The sequence below is a fragment of the Nuphar pumila genome, chromosome 17 (genome assembly GCF_984573655.1).
Source record: "Nuphar pumila chromosome 17, dmNupPumi1.hap1.1, whole genome shotgun sequence".
NCBI lineage: Eukaryota > Viridiplantae > Streptophyta > Magnoliopsida > Nymphaeales > Nymphaeaceae > Nuphar > Nuphar pumila.
In genome coordinates, this window is record NC_143265.1 from 9,432,278 (window position 1) to 9,454,480 (window position 22,203).

At 36.3% G+C, this 22,203-nt stretch overlaps 1 non-coding gene across 1 annotated transcript; it reads right to left on the minus strand.

Annotated features, from left to right (window-relative positions):
• Positions 1–21,768: 21,768 nt before the first annotated feature.
• On the minus strand, positions 21,769–21,841 carry TRNAK-UUU (transfer RNA lysine (anticodon UUU)). Its single transcript has one exon. It is a non-coding gene; the product is annotated as a tRNA-Lys (tRNA).
• Positions 21,842–22,203: the final 362 nt, after the last annotated feature.

Here is a 22,203-nt window from a genome sequence, read left to right on the forward strand (position 1 = left end):
TGGTAGCTCGGCTCGCCAAGCCCAATTTACCAGCCCTAGCAGCAGTGATGAAAACGAGTTGGATCTGAATCCAGATCTGCCAATCAAGTAAAACCTGTTGATTTATGTGATGTGTCCTGTTATAGACCGGATTTAGACCAGACCGATTGTATCTGGTTAACCAATTCTGACTCTGTCCGAATCGCTCGAGACTATATATGTTCCAGAAGTGACCCATATTAGGATGCTTAGAACCCAGATCTGAAAATATGGGTTGGGCCCAGGTCGAAGCTCTATCACATGGTGTTTCTTTTTTCTTTTTTGTAGACAAAGAAAGAGAAGGAAAAGTAGCTTAGCGTTTCATGGGCTGTCAATGTGTTCAAACTTGGACCAAAAATAAGATCCACTTTGAGTCGATGGTTCCCATTTAGATCCAACAGGACCTGCTTTAGAAGAATCAGGTCCAGCATAGGTCTGAATGGAACTCGGACCTAGTTAATTGAAAACTAGCTTGATGATTCACAGGTTGTCAATAGGTCCACTTTGCACCGGACCCAAATCCAACTTTGAGATGCTACTTTCTAATTCCCATTAGGATCCAACTGAAGGAGGACCTGATGCAGTAAGGACCTGAGAAGAGCGTGTTATTATGTTATATATACAAAGGGAGCGTTCATCACCAACGGGTTTCCGACCATCTGGTAAGAGCAATTTGTGCAAGTCACCATGTGATGGGACGTTGCAAGTTCAAACCCCACTCGTATAAGGGTGTGGTTAAGGTTCTTTGGCGTGCCTCGGTTGACTTTAAAGGCTGTAAGCAAAATCACTCAGAAATGTGGTGGTACAAAGAACTATTCTTTTGCCTTTTACTAAAAAAAATTTTTTTTAGGGTACTTCTCAATTCTAACCAGTGAAAAACTTTAACAATTTTTTTAAACCCCAGGATCAGAGAGTTAGTTGTGCTGACTATGTCTGGCATCTGCCATACTTAAGAGTCTAGAGAGTCACTTGCTTTAGCAGGAATAAGGAACATAATGCCCTTGCCCCTTCTTATATGCAAAGGGTTGATACCCATGGGAATGGAACCTTGACCACCCTTCTAGTAGTAAGGTCCCCTCCCACTATGCCAAACCCCTTGGAGCTTGATACCAGATAAAATTGACCCACTTATTTTGGAGGGTATTCCCTATTTGGGGGAAACCCTAACAATTTTTAACTTGAAATTTTGGCCTGCTTATTATCATGTTGGAGTTTATTTTTTTTAAAGGCAAGCTGGGGTTAGCCCTACCCCTACCAGTTACACAACATACCAAAGGGTTTTGAACTTGCAACGTCCCAACACACGGTGATGTGCACTAACAGCTCCTACCATACAAAAGGAGCCCCCATTGGTTATGTTGGAGGTTATTTCTCACAAGGGAAACCCTTACCATTATTTTAACTTAAAAGTTTGGCCTTTCTTCGGGGTAAGGTTGGAGGGCTCGGCTTGTTTGGTTGGAGCTGTTAGTGAACGTCACCTTGAGTAGGAAGGTTGCAAGTTCAAATCCCAATGATATGATGTATAACTAGTGGGGGTCTGCCTATAACGGTTGAAAAATAAGCTCATGCTTGGCTTGTAAAGAGGTTACGATGCTAAAAGTTGATGTGAAACTTGTCAACAAAATTGCAATTGATATTGCGATATTCAAAAAATTATTGCAAATTTTCAAAAAACTTGTGAAACTCGTGAGGAGTATTACAAGTCACGTTGCAAAAATTCTTTAAGTGTTGCAAAAATCCTTTACCTTGCGAAAGTCTCAAGGAGTATCATATGAAGTATTGCGAAATTACTAAAAACTTACGAAAGTTTTATATTGCAAATTTTTTAAGGAGTATCGCACTGGTATTGCAAAATTCCTGTTTATATTAATTATGCTTTGTTTCTCAAACCCTTACTATGATATCCTTATTTTGTGAAAGAATGTCTACATAAACGACATTCTATTTTTTCACAAAATGAAGTCACTTATACATTGCATTCATTTCATTCTTTTACAAAATGAAGTCATTCATTTCATTCTTTTACAAATAAAGCCGCTCATACATTTTGCATCCATTCTATTCTTTTATAAAATGAAGTCGATCATACATTGCATTCATTTACAAAATGAAGTCACTCATAAATTTTGCATTCATTCTATTTTTTCACAAAATGAAGTCGTTCATACATTTTGCATTTATTTAATTCTTTCACAAAATAAAGTCGCTCATACATTTTGCATTTATTCAATTCTATCACAAAATGAAGTCGCTCATATATTTTGCATTAATTCCATTCTTTCACAAAATAAAGTCACTTATATATTTTGCATTCATTCAATTCTTTCATAAAATAAAGTCGCTCATACATTGCATTCATTCCATTTATTTATAAAATAAAGTCGCTCATACATTACATTTATTCTATTCTTTTACAAAATGAAGTTTATACATTGCATTCATTTCATTCTTTTATAAAATGAAGTTGCTCATATATTTTGCATTTATTCCATTCTTTCATAAAATAAAGTCACTCATACATTTTGCATTCATTCTATTCTTTCACAAGTTAAAGTCGCTTATACATTTTGCATTCATTTAATTCTTTAACAAAATAAAGTTGCTTATACATTGCATTCATTCAATTCTTTTATAAAATGAAGTCAAACATATATTTCATTCATTCTATTCTTTTACAAAATAAAGTCGCTCATACATTACATAGAGAGAAAATATAGTAAGTGCGGATGTACCCCCATCTCTTCGGCTTGAAGAATATTGGATTTCACTACATCTTTGATGGAGAGAAAACATAATATATCATCAGTTGATTCTATACTCTGTATTGTTCTCTTGATTTTTCCTATCACAACCATGCCATGTAACACCCAAAAAATTTTAACTTATAAAATTTAAATTTTTGTAGTTAATTTTTTTCTTAAAGTTAAAGCACATGTGCTTTTTAAAAAAAGAATTAAAGCACATATATGCATATTAAAGTGTGCATACATAAGTAAATCACACATAATTTAATAAAGCAAGCATACACAAAAATGTACACATAAATAGATACATGCATAATTTAAAAAAACAACATTCACATAAATATCATCATAAATAAATGAACACGTAATTTAAATAAAGCAAGCATACACAAACTGCATGCGTAATTTAAGAAGGCAGTGTTTGCATAAATGTCATTGTAAATAAATACACATAATTTAAATAAAAGAGTAAGCAAAACTATGTATTGAAATAAATCGTATATATATATACATGTATATATACAATTTATTTAATACTTGCATAAATGTCATTGTAAATAAATACACATAATTTAAATAAAAGAGTACGCAAAACTATGTATTGAAATAAATCGTATATATATATATAACGTAACTATAAAATACTCATATTAGGATTACACAATCATGGTCAGCACGTGCATTTTCCTTACCTCAAAAAATGTGCAATACTTGGCAAAGTTTGAGCATAGGTGACAGTTTGCCTATGCCTCGGTATACATGCCAGAGGTATGAGAATGTGTTGATGCACGTACTTGAAGCACTCAAGTATTTTTGTGAAACCGCAACAAGAATAACGATTAAAAATATATTTTTGGCAGAGGTGGTGACTGGGGTGACACCGGTGTTGAATTTGAACCGAGTTTGAGTTGACTGGACCAAGCCTGGCTTTATTTTGGCTAAGTCAAGCCGAGCTTGGTTGGCCTGACCGAGCTAGGCTCGACTCAAGAAAATTGAACTGGACACCATTGGTTTAACTAAGTCAGGCTTGACTCGAGTGAACCGAGTCGGGGTTTGGTTAGGTTAATCGAATCGGGTTGGGCTTGGTTAAGCCGAGCTGAACTCGGCTTGGCTAAACCTAGAAAGAGTGGGGGAGCGGGGGGGGGGGAGGGATTTTAACTGAGCCAAGCTTGGTTGGATCTAACTAAGCCAGGCTCAGTCGAATTAACTGAGTTGAGCTTGACTTGGCTTTAAACCAAGATGGCTCGGTTTGGCTCAACCTAGTCTAATTTGATTGAGTCAAACCAAGCCAAAAAATGAGGGAAAGGCGATGGTGTTTTGACTGAGTCGAGCCTAGTCCAGCCCCACTAGAGACCTAGGGGGCATACCGGCTTGGGGGGGATGGTGGGCTTGAGCCTCCCTACCTAAGAGCCGGGAAGGCTCCCAGCTCAGGTGGCCTCCGACCACCATGTGCAAGGCTCAGGGAGCCTCCGACCATCGCGTATAGGGCCCAAAGCTACCCGAGCTCTGAGGAAGCATGGCAGGGAGCAACAACAACTCTGCTATTGTTGCCATCATGGTTCACCAAAAAACAAAAAGGGCGGAGAGACTGGCTATGTTGTCGCAAGTCAAAGAGGGAAAGAAGAAGAAGATGAAGAGGGTGGCAAAGGGCGATGGAGGCACTCAGCTCTTGGGGGCCTCCAGCCAGGCGCGGTAGCAACAACAACTCCTAGGGAAGCAATAGAAGATGGCTCAAGGGCGGGGGGGGGGGGGGGGGTTGTTGAGCAACCTTGCTTATAATGCCCCAAATTTTGTATCTTGAAAATCATGGATTTTTTTTTAAATATGATTTTGTAAAATAGCAGTGGAAAACCAAACTGGACAAATTCAAAATAAAAGAATAACTATAAATGAATAATGGTCCAATTATATCTCAAAATTAATAATAATGTCTATTTAACAATTTAATCAAATAAATATCATAGTCTTGAGCAATTAAAAGTGCTCTTAGTCCAAAATACTCGGAGGTTGGGAAAGGCATGGCTTGGTCTCCGTCGCAACCTCCCGTCATTGCATGTGAGCTCATTCGCTACCTGCAAATAATAAAATCCATAGGGTCAGACAAAACTTATCTCAGTAGGGTGGAGCTATACAGAACATGCAAATTAGAATAAGTAAGCAGGAAATATATTAAATTTTTATGCAATTAACAAAAGTAAATACAACAAAATTATACCTCCTTTTATAATATCTCATACGAGCATACATTTATGAAACTAACATTAATTAATCAACCATTCATACCCGAATAATTAAATATACATGAACAGTTAATAAATGCATGCACTTACCAATGTACAAGTCGATTTTATGCATGAGCCAATTCTTATCTTTAATTAACTTGTCTTTCTTACATGATGCATGTCATGCCTATCTAATACACAATTACTTAAGTTTCACTTCTTATCCTTGTGGATACTAATACATGCTTGTACCTTGATTAGGGCTATGATGCAGGCAATGTTTTCAAACATTGGTGGCTTTGGCCTGGCCGAGCATATTTCATAAGTCCTACGGATGAGGGACAAGTGTATCAAGAGAGCACTCTCAACATTGTCATCTTGATGCATCCAATTTTCACTCATGAGTTTCTTTCCTTTACGTTGTAGTCTATTGCAGAGTTTTTTCCTATCTTCGTGGTTGGGAAGGAGCAACCTTTCATGCTCAAAAATTTATTCCCACGAAGTTGTAAGTACCACTTGCCATCTCCTTGCAAACACCTTTCTTTAGTATTATATGTTTAACTTTTTTAAATTAAATATTTTACATGCAACACCATATAAAAATCCCCTAAAGGGATTCGACCACTTCATGACCAATGGATACATATTTTAAGACATTGCATTAGATAACATGTTCATACTTCATTCTTTTCAAGCATATGCGCATATGCATAAACAAAGGTAAGGATTTTTCTTAAACATTGCATGCATCCATACATTCACATCATCATCATCATCACTATAGAATTCATATGAACATAAAGTACAATAGATACGGTCATTTTAACATTTGTCATTAAGATCGCAAAATGGACATGATGATCCCTTAATTAGCGAGAGGCCATATAGGCAAGCTTATTCCTTCGCTTAGCATTTAATTCATGCCTCATAGGTAGGCATATAATTTTTTGCAGAAAATTAACTCTTGATAGTGCATATATAGGCTGACATTCATTCATAAAGGCACACATTCCAATATATAATTTATGCACGTACTTGGTAGCCGGTTCCTAAACTTGTTCCAAACTCACAAAAACCCAACTCTGTTTGACTGTTATAGAGGTTAAAAAAAAATTTAATCAACAATCAGAGCTGCATTTTTCACAGTTTGTAGAGAATTGTGTCAGCTTTTTTATGTGGTAAATCGTTCATAAAAAATCATTCGTATGAGGAAGTTACGAATATTTTGGTGCAAACAGTCCGCTCATTAAAACTCCTCTAGACGAGGGAGATACGAGCGATTTACCAGTCAGGTGTCAGACTAGAAATACGTACTAATGGGTATATGCATTCAGGTAGGCCCAAAATAGGTCACTTGAATTCATATTTCTGATTTTTTTACATGAACCCATTCAAAAAATTTTGAAAACACAAATACGCTACTTTAAACTAGTCTATGATAGACAAATCTTGTTTTTGCAGCCATTGGGCCGAAAAACAGACCCGTCTCCCCGAAGCCTATTTTCTGAGAAATAGTTTCGGTAAATTTTATCATAAAATATATAAAATACATAATTTTTCAATAAAATAAAAATAAAAAAATTTATGCTATAATCATAGAGTATTCACATGCATATTCACTATAATTCCTAATTAAAATTTGCATGAAAATAATTAGATCTAACATGATTTTTTCTAAAATTACAGAATTGATTTCTGAGAAAACCAATAGCATGAAATACATATTTTTATATGAAAGACATAACAAAAATCATGAAAATTTTTATAGTATATTCACGTGAACCTAATCTAATATTTTTAAATAAAATTTATAAGAAAACATATAAGTAATAAGTAAAATTTTCATAATTTATGGATTTTATTTTTGAGAAACCGATAGCATGCATATATGTTTTCTTTTTTATTTTTAATTCAAAATTTTGGCTACTTTTGGGGATGAATCGATTTCTTTTAGAAAAATTGAAATTTATGCCTTATTCTTACATCCAATATAACTTTGATTTATAAATTCATTTTTTATTCTTTTTTAAAAAGTTTATTTCAATTCCTTTTACCCAATTTTTGGAGAAATCAATTTTTAAAGGAGTTTTCTTTCGAAAACCCCTTTCTATCTTATATTTTGACAACCCTAAGTCAAACCCATGTGTGAGACGCATGATTTAAGGTCTATCATTATGAAAATTTGAAGGAATTCGTGCCTATAAATTTTAACTTACATGTAGAGTATAAAACTCCCTATCCTTTTAGTGAAATTGGCTTATATGCGCACAAAATTGATGTTTTGACACAAACCAGCCGTCCAACACGAGCAACGACCAAACCAATTGACTTCTTTTGCTCCTTACATGAACGTTGGTGTTTTCCTTGTTGGGCCAAGGGTGAAGACACCACGAAAATGTATGGAAGAGGGGAAGAAAGTAGATGAAATAAGGGAGCAAGGGAAGAATAGAAGGCAAAAGGGGGGAATTTTTCAAGAGATGCAAATAGAGAGTAGGGGGCGGGGGGGGGGGGGGGGGGGGGGGTGAGCCCCTCCTCTATTTTTATATGGCTTATGGGAGGTCAAGGGTTGGAGTAAATCCCAACCCTTGATTTAAGATCAAGGTTTGTTTATAATATCTAAATCTCCCTACTTTCCATTTTTCTCTATTTTTTTTCTAATCTCTTTTTTTTTGTATTTCTACTTTAGCTCCTTAGGCTATAAAATTTATTTTATACATGGCATATAATATGTACTAGATATATGTATTATAATGTGGCCCACATGGGCTGGTCGACCCCCATGGGGTTGGCCTCCTTCCAATTTCAAATTTGTTAACTTGCTTGCTTATCAAGCAAGTTGCCTAGTTTAAGTTTTATTTATTTATCTTTCTTTTTCCCTCATTATTTCTTTTTTTTATCTTTGGTCCAGCCATCGCTCTCCTAGAATTCTCTAGGAGGGGACGCTCCTCTCATAGAGAGCCAAAACTTGCTAAAAGGCAAGTTTTGACTTTAATGCTTTCTTAAGTAATTTGGTAAGTTTGCTTTTAAAACTTGATTTTTTTTAAACCATGAGTTTTGTTTTAGTATTTTTAAACTTTAAAATGGAGTGGCACATAGGATGGGATGGCCCACCTATGGACTCCTACAAAATCATTAAATTTAATTAATTTACAAGTTTCATTCTACTAAATAAATTCTAATTTAATTCACTTGAAATTTAAATTCATTCTAATTTAATTCACTTGAAATTTAAATTTAATTAAAATGTGAAATTAATGAAATAACTCTAAATAAAATTAAATTAGGCTTAAATGTGAATGCATTTCATCTATTGAAATTTGAATATCCATGTATTTTTAGTTATTTATTAAATACATTCTTTCTAAGGATAATTCGAATTCTTCAAAAATGATTTCTGAAGAAAAGGGATTCAATAGGGTCGATGAAACCCTTGGGGCGTGTAAGAGTGTTTCTTACACTTAGAAAAAAATGTGAAGTCCTGCATACCCTATAATATATTGTTTAACTTGAATTATAAATTTTTATTTATCGCACAATAAGAAAATTATGAAAATTTAAGAAAAATCCTTGAAAAATTATGGGTATTACATTGCTGGCTCGCCCCCAACTCGCTGGAAGAAGAAGAAGAAGAAGTAGGGGATAGGGATGGGGAGAGCCTTCACCTCGGTGGTTGGGTGTCGGCCTCCCACAGGTGGGGTGGTAGCGTACCCAAGGAGGGAGAGAGAGGAGAGTGAAGAAGAAGAGATGAGGTGGGTTGTTGTGTTGGGTTTTTTAAAGAACCCATAGAGAGAGAAGGGGGCTTATAACCCCCTTCATGTGGCAGTGGCCCCATCCGGGTTTGGGTTACAGATCCAACCCAAACCGTTAAAAGTGGGGGTTTTTTGAGGACCAACTCAATCCACCACTCACTTTATATATATATATATATATATATATATATATATATATATATATATATATATATATATATATATTGTCTGGTAAGGTTTTGGATTTTAAAGCAAAATCTAATCCAAACCTTATTCTCAAGTCTAAATCTAAGGCATATGGATTTGGATTGAGATTGAATTGGGTCCATTTTGGATCCAATTTCAAATCAATGTGTTTAAGCATTAAATAGTGTGGTATTTTTAGTTGGGTTGGGTTCAAATGGATCCAACCCCCTAAATTATTTTAAATAAGACCCTCATTAGGTCTTGTTTAGATCTTAGATCCAAATAGCCATTCATATCTCTATTTCTTTATATATATATATATATATATATATATATATTCTCTCTCTCTCTCTCTATATATATATATATATATATATATATATTTTTCTATATATATATTATTTTAAATATATGGATTGCACATATATATGTATTTCCATCGATGTTTACTTTATAGTGAATTGAGTCCATCTAGTGGATCCAATCCAAATAACAAGATCCTTCGCAAGAATTTATCGATATATATATATATATATATATATATATATATATATATATATATATATATATATATATATATATATATATATATATATATATATATATATATTCGTATGTTTGAGAATTGGTTCATATTTTTTTATCCAATTCTAGATCCAGAGTGCTCATCAATTTGGATTTGTTTTGGTTTAATCTTGTTTTGAAATTAGATCCATTTAAGGAATCAAAATCCTAAGTCTTAAGGTTTTGAGTAATCTAGATTTCTTCCTAGATCCAACTTGAAACTAATCTAAACTCAGACTGGGTCAATCAAATGGATATGAGTCCTTATGGTGTTTTACAAATTTGGATCATTTGTTTGGTCCAAACTTATTTAACTAGGGGATCTAGTGGATCCCATATATCTCCAATGAATATTTTGAACTGGGTTTCATGGGGGTCGATCCTCGTGGATCCCCCATCAAGATCCAAATCCAAAGATGTTTAAAAAGTTCATAAATGTTAAATAACTTGATAAAAGTCCAAAAATCTCATTGACAATTAAAATTGATGAATTACTATAAAAATACCAGGATAATCCCTTATTATTTTTGAAAAATCCAAAAAAATCATGAACTTTATATACCATGTGATTGAACGCTGACTGTGAGATATGTCGACTCTACATCATCATCTTTTAACATATCTTTGAAGGAAACTCACATGTTTAAGTGTGAATTTCTCATTTTTTTACAAAATAAAGTTGTCATACATTGCATTTATTCTATTATTTCACAATAATGCTACTTTTTACTGCCTTTTTTATGGGAAGAAAACAAAGTATTCATAGAGGTACCTTCATCTCTTTGGCCTCAAAAAAGTTGTATTTCATCGCATCTTTAATGAGGAGAAAACACAAAATGCCATTGTTAATTCTACACTCTTTGTTGTTCTCCTTATTTTTCATATCTCACCCATACAATGTGTCGAACAAATGTTGACTATGAGATACGTTGAATAATGGCTGAGATACATCGAGTCTATATCATCATCATCATCATCATCATCATCGTCTAATATATCTTAAAAGCTTTCATAGTTCATTAAAGCAGAGGCCCCTTATCAATTCTATATCATCATCATCCACGTTCTCTATGATGAAAACAAATTTTTAACTGATAAACTCTTACACTCATGAACAACTTGCAGACTTTTGGTTTCATATCCCACCCATACCATAAGATCTCATTGTCGATGCTTTTACTGAAAAAACTCACCGTCAATGAAGTGTTGTCGATCTTTTCACTATTGATGTTTTTATCGAAAAAATTCATCGTTAATAAAGTGCCATCAATATTCTCACTGTTGATGCTTTTACAGAAAAACATCATCGTCGATGAAGTGCCGCCCATGCTTTCGAGGTTTTTCTCCGTCGGTGAGCCGTTGCCGATGAACCACCACCGATGAGGGACTTTTGCAAAGCCAAAATATCATCAGAATATCGTCAAAAGGATTGGATACCAAAAGAACCCTAGGGTTGCGAAAATGGGAGATCCACATGCAAATAAGGATTTGAGAAACAAAGCATCATTTATATAGACAAAAATCTCACAAGAAAAAAAATTGCAATACCAATGCGATACCCCTTGAGAATTTTGCAAGGTAAAGGATTTTCACAACACTTAAAGGATTCTCGCAATGTGGCTTGCAATACTCTCGTGTTTCACAAGATTTTTGAAATTTTGCAATAATTTTTGAAATATCATAATATAAGTTATGATTTTGTTGACGAGTTTCACAAGTCCATCAACTTTTAACGTCATGACCTGTAAAAATAAAAAATTTGAAGTTGCGAGGAGTAAAAACATTACAAAATTTGAGAACCTGTAGGAATTATCCATTTGGCAGATTTGGTAAATTATATGGGGCATTTTGAAAAACACATCAAATTTATCATATAGTATGGTCATTTTTTGTACTATATTTGCGGACCTCCTTTAACTAAATACTCTCACATTTGCGAATGTCCTAACCTTTTGTAAAGTCTCAAAAATCCAGAGACCTAAAATTTTTACTTAATTTTTTTTAAAACACTGCGAAAGTTATTTTTAAAACAAAAACCTACTCTGATCTTCAGGCTCATCACAGGTTAAAAAGTAAACGAACCATAATCATTTCAAAAATAATTTATTTTATTGAATGATTATCAGAATTATTATAAACTAGAACACAAAGACTCAAAGATAATTTAAATTATCCTAATCTATACCAAAAATTTTGTAGAGTCGTCGTGTACTGCAACATCCATCTGTTCATTTTTGTGACCTGTTTTTTTTTTAATAAAAACAAGTTAGACAACTTAATGTTAAAGTAGATACTTATAGACCTTTACTAGGTCTCTAGTATGTACGAAATTACATACACAATTATATCACACCTCTCATATGTGACATCACACAATACACATCAACAAGACACATCTCAATTATGTGTCAATCCATAATTGCAAATAAACTATGCATTTATTAATGCATATTCACATTTCACTTCACATAGCCATCACTTAAACTGAACTAAATCTGATTATATGCAATTAATTGAATGATCATAAGGAATTGAGTGTATCTCACAATCCCTTATGATTTACATATATAACCAAAATAATTTCATCTACATAAACATAAAGAATTGTTTACATAATCAAATTAAGTAATTAATTAAACAGATAATTATGTATTTATATGTTTATCCTATATGCATAAATCATATTATTATCTTTCAAGTTAAATTATTTTGTATTAAATATCATGCTAGCAAACATTTTACAAAATTAAGTAATAATCCTGATTCAACACCTGCGGCACCATTATCATGGTATATTGTGAGTATTCCTACCTCCAGGGGTGTATTTTCACAAATTTTATTTTATATTTTATCCTTAGTAGAGATGTCGATACCAGAGTTAAGGAACCTTCATCAAGGATTCCCGTCACTGGCTATGATCATAGTCAACTACTAAACACACATACGTGGTTGGACTACCAGTTATTTCAACCAAGCCCCAAAATCCCCCTAATCCACTGTGGTTGAGGGATATGTCTTTTTCAACCGGCCAGACTACCTCATGTTGGGAATTATCCCTCACAAAAACTACTGACAAAGTTCAGACTACCTGATGTTGGGTGTTACCCTTCATAGAGACTACTGAAAATTTCACAGGATTAGTGTTGCTGTCGATTCACATTTGACTGACTCGCTCATCCTTAATTGACAAGCTCGAAATTATTAGTGCAACATTTCTTATCTTTTCTGAGAACATTTTCTCAATTCATACCAATTTTATAATAAATGCAACATGCTCAAATTTTATAATAATTTACATTTTTGAGTCAATACTCATAACGTTTTCTATGCATCAATATGTATTTTCAAAATCAACAAGCTTATAATTTAAAATAGCATGGATTCACATTTGAAGCATAATTTTGCCTCCTCAAATATTTATGCATCATAATATGCATTTCAAATCATTTAAACATAAATGATTATAAAAAATGATACAACATTTGCATCAACGCAATTCAGTGTATCATAACGTACTTTTTTAATCATTCAATCAAGAATGGTTCTCTGGATAATCCCATTGTCCTAGGTTAGCACTCATGACTCAACCTCAATCTTATATACATATGTTGATCTTAGCATACATACTACATACAAGTCTCATAAAATTATTTAATTAAATTAGGGCTTTAGACAAGTAATCCCTATAAATAGGAATGCCAAACCTCAAGGCCTACTCATTTATTTCACATCCTCTATAATATATCAAATTAAATTAAAATAATTCAAATAATTTTGTACAAATCATTTTGGAAATTCTTATTCTCATTTTAAGATTTTTTGAAATATCAAGCAACACCTTACTTATTTCAGAAGGCTATAACAATAAGGTATTTGGGTATTTCTTATCCTATTTCATATTGTAGTTTTAAAAAATTATTATAAAATTTTGGACAACACCTGCTCTATTTTAAAGTGTTAGTGCATTTGAATTTACTGAAATTTGGGCAGTATTGATCCTATATTAGTTCAAAAAATCCAAATATCATTCTTAAAATTTTGATAGAACCTCTATATGAAGGAGCGTAAATAGACTAAAATTTCGGCATAATCATAGCATTTACTTTGTAAAAGAAATCCTAAAGGTTCAAGAGGAAATTAGGAGGTCCTATAAGTTCATACAAGGGCCCAGATGAGTTACACGAGTACATACCTTATTTATTTTTTAAAGTGAAAAATCAGGCAGTGCGTTCTCAAGTTCTTCTTTGGGTGTGGTGATTTTTTGCAGTGCTTCTATTACAAGGCTTCAAAATTGTTGTCGAATTGGGTAGAACATTTGCTTGCCAAGCTCCAAATGTTGAATTTATTTGAGCAAAATTCACTCAAACAAACAGAGACCGTCGATAGGTAGAGGCAGGGTTTATAAAGGTTTCTAACTGAACAAATTAGAAAAATAACAAGGCGTGAGATACTTAAATAAGAGAGAGAAAAGTTGGGGAGGAGAGAGAAGCTCTAAAGAGAGAGAGAGAGTGGAGGGCCATTTTTTTGAGGAGAGAGAGAGAGAGACCCCAAGGGGGTATTTATAGGCCAGCCTCCTGTTGAGAGAGAGACCCTAGATTATAAAATTACCATTTTCCTGTGAATAATTTAAATATTTACATGCATGTCCATAAAATATGGATATCCGGATCCATTAAAAGATCGAATATGGGTTTATATCAGTATTCAGATTTGCTAGAAGATCTAGATCCAAATATTAGTTGGATCAAGTTTTTGGACTTCAGATCTGATTTAATTTCATATAATAAATTTATTTAATATTTAAAAATTATAATTATTATACTTTCGCATGTAAATATGCTCACATATTTGTGAACGTCCTCTTGCTTGTGCTCCTTATGTGATTTTAATAAAAGGAGGTTCACACTTTTTGGAGACATTCATAAACATGATTTGAAAAAGGTCGTACTATATTTGGAGACCTCCTTTAACTGAATACTCACATTTGTGAATGTCTTCACACATTTGTGAATGTCCTCCTACCTATGCCCCTTATGCGATTTTAGTTAAAGGAGGTTTGCACATTTTGGAGACATTCACAAACATAATTTACGAAGATTGTATTATATTTGTGAACCTTCTTTAATTAAATACTCTCGCTTTGCAAATATTTTGACCTTTGCATGCAAATGTCCTCACACATTTATGAACGTCCTCCTGCCTGTGCCCTTATGCAAATTTTTTTAGTAAACGAAGGTTCACACATTTTTGGAACATTCACAAAAATGATTTGTGAATGTCGTGCTATGTTTACAAAAGGGCAAAAATATCCTAAAAACCAGAAATCAAAATTTGGACATGGGGAGGATTTCAGCAATTTGTGAGGCATTTCAGAAAACATGCTATTTTACAAGGACAATATAGTTAGTTTTCTTATTTTATATGTATTTTTAATATAAATGTATATTTTAAACACCCTTCAAATTTTACGTGTAGACTTTAGGATTTATTTTCATTACTTGGCATAATTCAAGTTGAGTATTCAAATCCGATTGGTTGTTATTTGGGGGTTTTAGGCTGTTCCGAACCGCCATGTTTTTTACCTTTTTGTTTCTGATGTATATACCTCTTTGGCACTCTCGAGTGCCCCACAAGGCCTTACGGCTCAAGTATCCCATGTATTCGGACCCTCTCTTCCCCTCTCGATGTACTGTACTTTCAAGTATCTATAAAGAAACTTTTTGCATCCTTGCCTCTTTACTCTCTTTGTGATTATGCATGTGCGTACTCTTGCTTTCGCTCGTACGCGTGTATTGTGCATTGCTTGTGCGCTAAAAGGGCTTGCTTTTGGTGTTTGTGATTACCTGAAGCGACGTTCTGGGGACCTTTGCTTCTAAGCCCGTGACAAGTTGGTACTAGAGCCTTGTCGACATTGAGAATGACAATGGCACCAAAGAAGAATGTCATGACTCCTTTAGGCAGTATGGTTCTTCTTGAAGAAGACTTCATGGCCGATGATCGGGTGTCAGCCATCTCACGTGATGTTGCCGAGCTGACTGAAACAGTGACCAACAAGGAGAAGTTGGTTAATGGGACTTATGTTGCTTTTAAGGATCTCAACACAGAGATCAAGACAACGGTAGAGGGAGTGGAGGACTCTGTAGAAAGTCTTTTCACTAAATTTGGTTACCCGATGGAGGACCTTGCCACCAAATTTGATGATCTGCTAGGTCGGTTCAATATCATGACTGTTGAATTAGATGTTATCTAACAGAAGAATGATCAGTTGGAGCAGTAGTTGAGAACTGCCCCAACTGGCAACGCTGCAATGCATGTGGATAGGCCACGTTATAGGCTACCGGAGACTGCAAAGTATAAGTGTACGCAAGACTCAAAGGATCTTTAGAACTTCATCTACGAAATGGACCAGTTATTAGAAGCTGCGAGAATAGAGGAGGATGCAGATAGGCTGCGAACCACAATAATATACTTTACGGATAAAACAACTCTTTGGTGGAGACATCGCTTGGGTGATGTTCGACGTGGGTTGGTTGCTATAGTCTCATGGAAGGACCTCTAAAAAGAATTATGAGACTACTTTTTGCCTAAAAATCAATAAAAAATTGTTCACAAAAGGTTGCTGGCATCGAAACAGACAGGGTCAGTGCATGACTATGTTAAGGCATTATCTTCGATAATGCTAGAAGTCGAGAAAATGAATGATCAAGATCCGTTGTTATATTTCAGTAACAGTTTGTAAGGGTGGGCAAACACAGAACTCATTTGACATGACCCTGCAATGCTAGCTGAAACACTTGTGGTTGCAGAGAAACTTGTCGAGCTTGACAAGAACAATACAACATTTCAAGGCAGACAATAGAAAAATGACTGTAACAATCAAAGGGACAACCGAAGGAATGATCATGCGCAAAATGCTGGTTGTGGAAACCAGCATAATCAAGACCAACATGATCGCCAAAATAATAATTAGAACCAGAATAACTTCCAAGGCGACAACTATCATTGTCGTGACTATTGTATCTGCCATGGTGATCATTAGGCGGATACATGTCTCAACAGAAATCACGGTCAAGGAAATAGAGATAATCGTGCACCCCGAGCTGTGAATGATTCAGGATGAGGAAGTTCATCAACCTGCAGAAGCACCAACAGTTAGTGCAATGCAAATGATGAATGCAGTGAAGGTGATAAATATTGTAGAACCGATCATATTCAAAGAATTGATGTACTTGGAACTTCTGTTCAACAGAAGACTCACCAAGGCATTGGTAGACACATGTGCCACATATAATTTCATATCGCGTAAAGAGGCAGAATGGTTGGGATTGCAGTGGGAAAGGAAGGAGAGCCATATGAAAGCGATTAACTCAGAAGCCAAGGCCATCTACGGTGTTGTTCGTGATGCGCCAGTGCTGATCCATAACTGGTCAGGAAGGATCACGCTATCAGTCGCGCATATGAATGATTTCAAAGTCATCCTCGGAATGGAATTCTTAAGAAGCAACAAGACATTGTCAATGCCTCACCTCAACGTTGTTAACTTTGAGAGTAAAAATCAGCCCTACATGGTTACTACGATGCTGGTGAAGCCTTGCGAGCACTTGGTGTCCATGCTTCAATTGAAGAGAGGCATGAGAAGTGGTGACAAGACTTTTCTTGTCACAATCCGTGCCATAGATGAAGCGAAAGAAGCCGCTGATGTCCCAAGGGCCTTAGTGCCTGTATTGGAGGAGTTCAGTGATGTTATGCATGCCAAACTATTGAAAAAGCTACCTCTGAGGCATAAGGTAGACCACTAGATCGAGTTAGTGCCGGGTGCACAACCATCCACAATGGCTCCCTATCGCATGACAATTCTTGAGCTGCATGAATTATGCAAGCAATTGGATGACATGCTCGAAGCAAGAATCATCCAACCATCCAAAGCTCTATTTAGAGCCCTCGTGTTGTTTCAGGCGAAACACGATGGGTCGAAGTGCCAGTGTGTCAACTATATGGCACTGAACAAAATGACTATGAAGAACAAGTATCTACTTCCTTTGATTGCAGACTTGTTTGAATAGCTCAAAAAGGCGAAGGTTTTCTCTAAGTTGGACCTGAGATCTGGCTACTGGCAAGTCAGAGTTGTGGAAGGGGATGAGCCAAAAACTACCTGCATAACTTGATATAGGGCATTCAAGTTCCTTATCATGCCCTTCGGCTTGATAAACACGCCCACTACCTTCTCAATCTTGATGAACAAAATCTTCTACCCGCACCTTGACAAGTTTGTCGTTGTGTACTTAGATGATATAGTGGTGTATAATGATTCTATCGAGCAGCATGTTCAACACCTTCATATTGTGTTTCAAACTCTGAAGGATTACGACTATATGTCAAGCAGAAAAAGTGCCTATTTGGTCGGAAGGAAGTCTACTTTCTTAGCCATATTATGGGAGGAGGCACCTTGAAAATTAACCACAAGAAGATTGAGGTTATTTAAGTATGAGAGCCGCCTTCTAAGGTTCCTGAATTATGCTCTTTCTTGGGGTTTGCAAATTACTATTGATGTTGCATCAAGGGATATTCGTAGATTGCTATTGCGCTCTCAGATCTGCTGAAGAAAGACATACCATAGCTATAGTCTAATGCATGCCAGAAGGCTTTTAATGGGTTGAAGCGTGCCCTAACAGAGGAACCAGTGCTAAGGTTGTCCGACTGTCGGCAACCATTTGAGGTGCAGACCAATGCGTCTGACTTTGCTATTAGAGGATTGTTGCTCCATGAAGGACATCCCATGGCATTTGAAAGCCGAAAGTTGAATGACGCTGAGCGTCAATACACTATGTATGAGCGTGAGATGTTGGCGGTCGTGCACTGTCTCTGCATATGGAGACACTATCTTTTGGGGTCGTAATTCATTGTGTGCACTCACAACATTACCATAAGCTACTTTCATACTCAAAAGAAGCTGAGTCCAGGGCAAGCGCGCATGCAGGATTTCCTGACAGAATTCTATATGGTCCTCGAGTACAAGCCAAGCAGGCCCAATGTTGTTGCAGACGCCTTGAGTTGGAAGGCGAAACTTGCAGCTTTGCATGCTTGGGACGACAATGTGAGTCAACCGATGAACAACCTTCTCGAGTAGGTTCGAGAAGCTTTAAAGAGTGACCCTATGGCTCAACAACTGATCACATTGGTGAAGGAAGGAAAGGCGCAAAGATTTTGGCCAGAGGACGATTTGCTCTATTTAGCAGGCGACCATCTATATATTTTGCAACAGAATACTCTAAGGAGCTGCTTGATACAAGAGTTCCATGATACTACTTGGGTGGGTCACCGAAGACAACAAAGAACGTTGGCGTTGTTAGAATACGCATTCTACTAGCCGTAGATATGCAATGATGTGGATGCTTATGAACAAACTTGCTTGATTTGCCAACAAAACAAGCCCATCAATCAAAGACCTGGTGGACTACTGGAGCCCCTACCTGTTCCAAGCCATTAGTGGGAGTGCATAACCATGGATTTCATTATGAGCTTGCCAAAAGCACAAGGTTGCAGTTCTATCTATGTGGTTGTGGACAAGTTTTTAAAGTATGTTATCTTCGTGTCTGCCCCTGCCACCTGCTCAGCTGTTGATACTGCAAAGTTATTCATGCAGAATATAGTCAATCATTGGGGAATCTTAGAGAGCATTGTCAACGATCGTGATGTCCGCTTCTCTGGCAAGTTTTGGTGAGAAATGTTTTACTTGATGGTGGCAAACTTGCATTTCAACACAACTTTTTACCCCCAAACCGACGAACAGATAGAAAAGATCAATGTCATGTTGGAGGAATATTTGTGGCACTTTGTCTGTGTCAATTAAAAGGATTGGGTTGATTTACTTGATTCAGCTCAATTCTGCTACAACATTCAAAAGAGTGAGTCATCTGACCACAATCCATTCAAAGTTATAACCGAACAACAACCATAGACTTTGCACTCCATTGCTGCACAAGGACGTGGCAAAGCACCTTATACATACAAGTTTGTTAGGAACTGGCAAGATCAGACAAAGTTAGCAAAGGCATATTTGAACAAGGCGATCAAGCGCATGAAGAAATGGGCAGATGAGAAGCGTCGACCAATAAAATTTCATGTTAGAGACAAGGTAGTGATGAAGCTCTTTTTTTATCGCACAACTATCTTTTACGGTCACCACCAAGGCCTTATTCGCAAGTATGATGGTCCCTTCACCATTATCAAGCACGTGAAAAACTTGGCATACTGGTTGGACTTGCCAGCAAACTTTCAAGTGCACCCAGTATTTCACATATGCAACCTGAAGCCATTCCATGAAGATGAAGGAGACCCTCAACGGAACATGCCTCAACATGCTCCCATTTTGCAGCGTACACCCTCAACGTTCACCCCCCCAGGCAGAGAACCAAGAGTTATCCTTAATCATTCCAACAACTGCCTTGGGAAAGTAAAAAAGTACTTAGTGCAGTGGAAGGGACTGCCAGAATGTGAAGCCACCTGGGAAAAGGCCAGTGACATGTTTCAGCATTGACAGCTTGTAGAAGATTACCATGAACAATTGGCATCGAGAACAACACCAACTTAAGCGGGGGAGCGTGTTTCGGACCACCATGTTTTTCACCTTTTTGTTTCTTATATATATACCACTTTGGCACTCTCGAGTGCCCCACAAGGCCTTACGGCTTAAGTACCCCATGTATTCTGGCCCTCTCTTCCCCTTTTGATGTACTTTGCTTTCAAGTATCTATAAAGAAGTTTTTTGCATCCTTGCCTCATTGCTCTCTTTGTGATTGTGCATGCGCGTTCTCTTGCTTCTGCTCGTGCACATGTATTGTGCATTGCTTGTGCGCTAAAAGGGTCTGCTTTCGATGTTTGTGATTACCCGAAGCGATGTCGTGAGGGCCTTCTTTTCTAAGCCCGTGATACGAGCAAACCCTGGTTTGATACAAACCCAAACGCATTGACTACTCTAGGCTCACATAGGGGTCTCAACGGATTGGGTATGACCCGATCCCGACAAATACCCTATCCTATAGGGTCAGGGTTTGGTTACAAAGAAGGGGGTCCAATTAACTATTCGGGTTAGACCCATGAGGTCCGATTATTAAATGGGTTAGATATGATTTAAGAAATTTTATGCCAAACCCGGGTCTCACTCAAGTTCCCATTAAGATCCACAAATTTTAAATCTAAATTTTTTTAAAAGATATTTTTTTACAAGCATGGACCAGGTCTGGTTTATGTAATTCTTATAGACTCCTGGTATGGTTTTTCTTATGAAAAATCTGATCAGACCCGAATCCAGGTTTGGACCCAGTCATTTTAGTGGGGGTCCAATCGGTTGACACCCCTAGTGCATATGAACCACTCGGGAATGATTGAACAAGAAGTATAGGATCTCATAGATCATTTTAGGGATGACAGAATATGTAGGAAGGAAAAAAGGTTGAGATTGAGAGCGTGTTTGATAAGGGGGACACGCTCATGCTGGGACAAACATGTCCTTGCCCAAGCGTTGTCCCATGTTTGATATGGGTGGTGCATGGCATCCAAAGTGTGGCGGCTAAATTCTCGTGAAAATTTGAAAATTTTCTTTTTCTCTTGCAATTTTATTGGCAAAATATCAGAGGTAAATATTGGGCACTAATGAAGGTACAAAACTAATGAGTAGAAATAACTTTTTTCTTCAAAAAAATACTAGTTTTTTTGTAAATAAAATGTTAAGGGTGTGATCTACAGGGTTTGTTTAGTAGGAAACTTGTTTTGAATCATGTGATTATGGCAAGTAATTAGGTTTTTAAAAGGGTTCAAAAATCAACTGCCCATAATGTGTCAAAATTTCGTAACTCAAAGATCACATTTTTATATTACAAAAGCACGATGCAAAGCTTGATCCTTTGCAAACAAACCATGCTTAACACATCCTTGTGGTTAGATTGAGTCGATGCAACTTGCGCCTATGATTTCTAGCTCATTAGTAGCCAATATTTATCCAAATATCAGCAAAGCATGTCTATTTAAAAATTAAATTATATTTGGAAGAATAAACAAAGTAAAAACAAATGAAATATAACAAGTTCCATTTTCCCATTAAACAGCCAATGCCATTCAGTAACATTCTCTAAAATGTAAAAAGTTATGGGGTCAATAATACGGTACTGTCGACGGTCTCGAAACGACGTGTAGTGGCACTATGAAAGAAGGGTCGGGTAGTGGAACGAGCCTTTGATGAGAAACTAAATAAATCGTATAAAAGGAAACATAAATACACAACACAAGCGCCGTCTGTGGGAATCGAACCCACGACCACATGGTTAAAAGCCATGCGCTCTACCGGCTGAGCTAAGACGGCTTGGCAGTAAAATATCCATAACAAAACATTTTCACTTACTGAACAAATCTCGAAAAACGAGTTTTTTTTTTTTTTTGAAAGGCAAGTTGGGTTTACCTTGAAGGAGTTGATTGGTTTTAGCTACCCGGTCCATCCTTCCACTCTCCAAAACGACCTTGGAGTTTGGTTCCACCAAGGTGAGAATACTAGTCCACCCACACCATTCCTTATCATTCAGATTACCCTCCATTGAGAACAGTCAACCTCAATGAAATAACCTGAATGGTTTCAAATAGAGAATCCGAAGTTCTAGGTAGTATGGAACAGGACACAGATGGTGATTTGGGTCCATCATGGCTTTGGGGGTTTATGAATTTGATTTG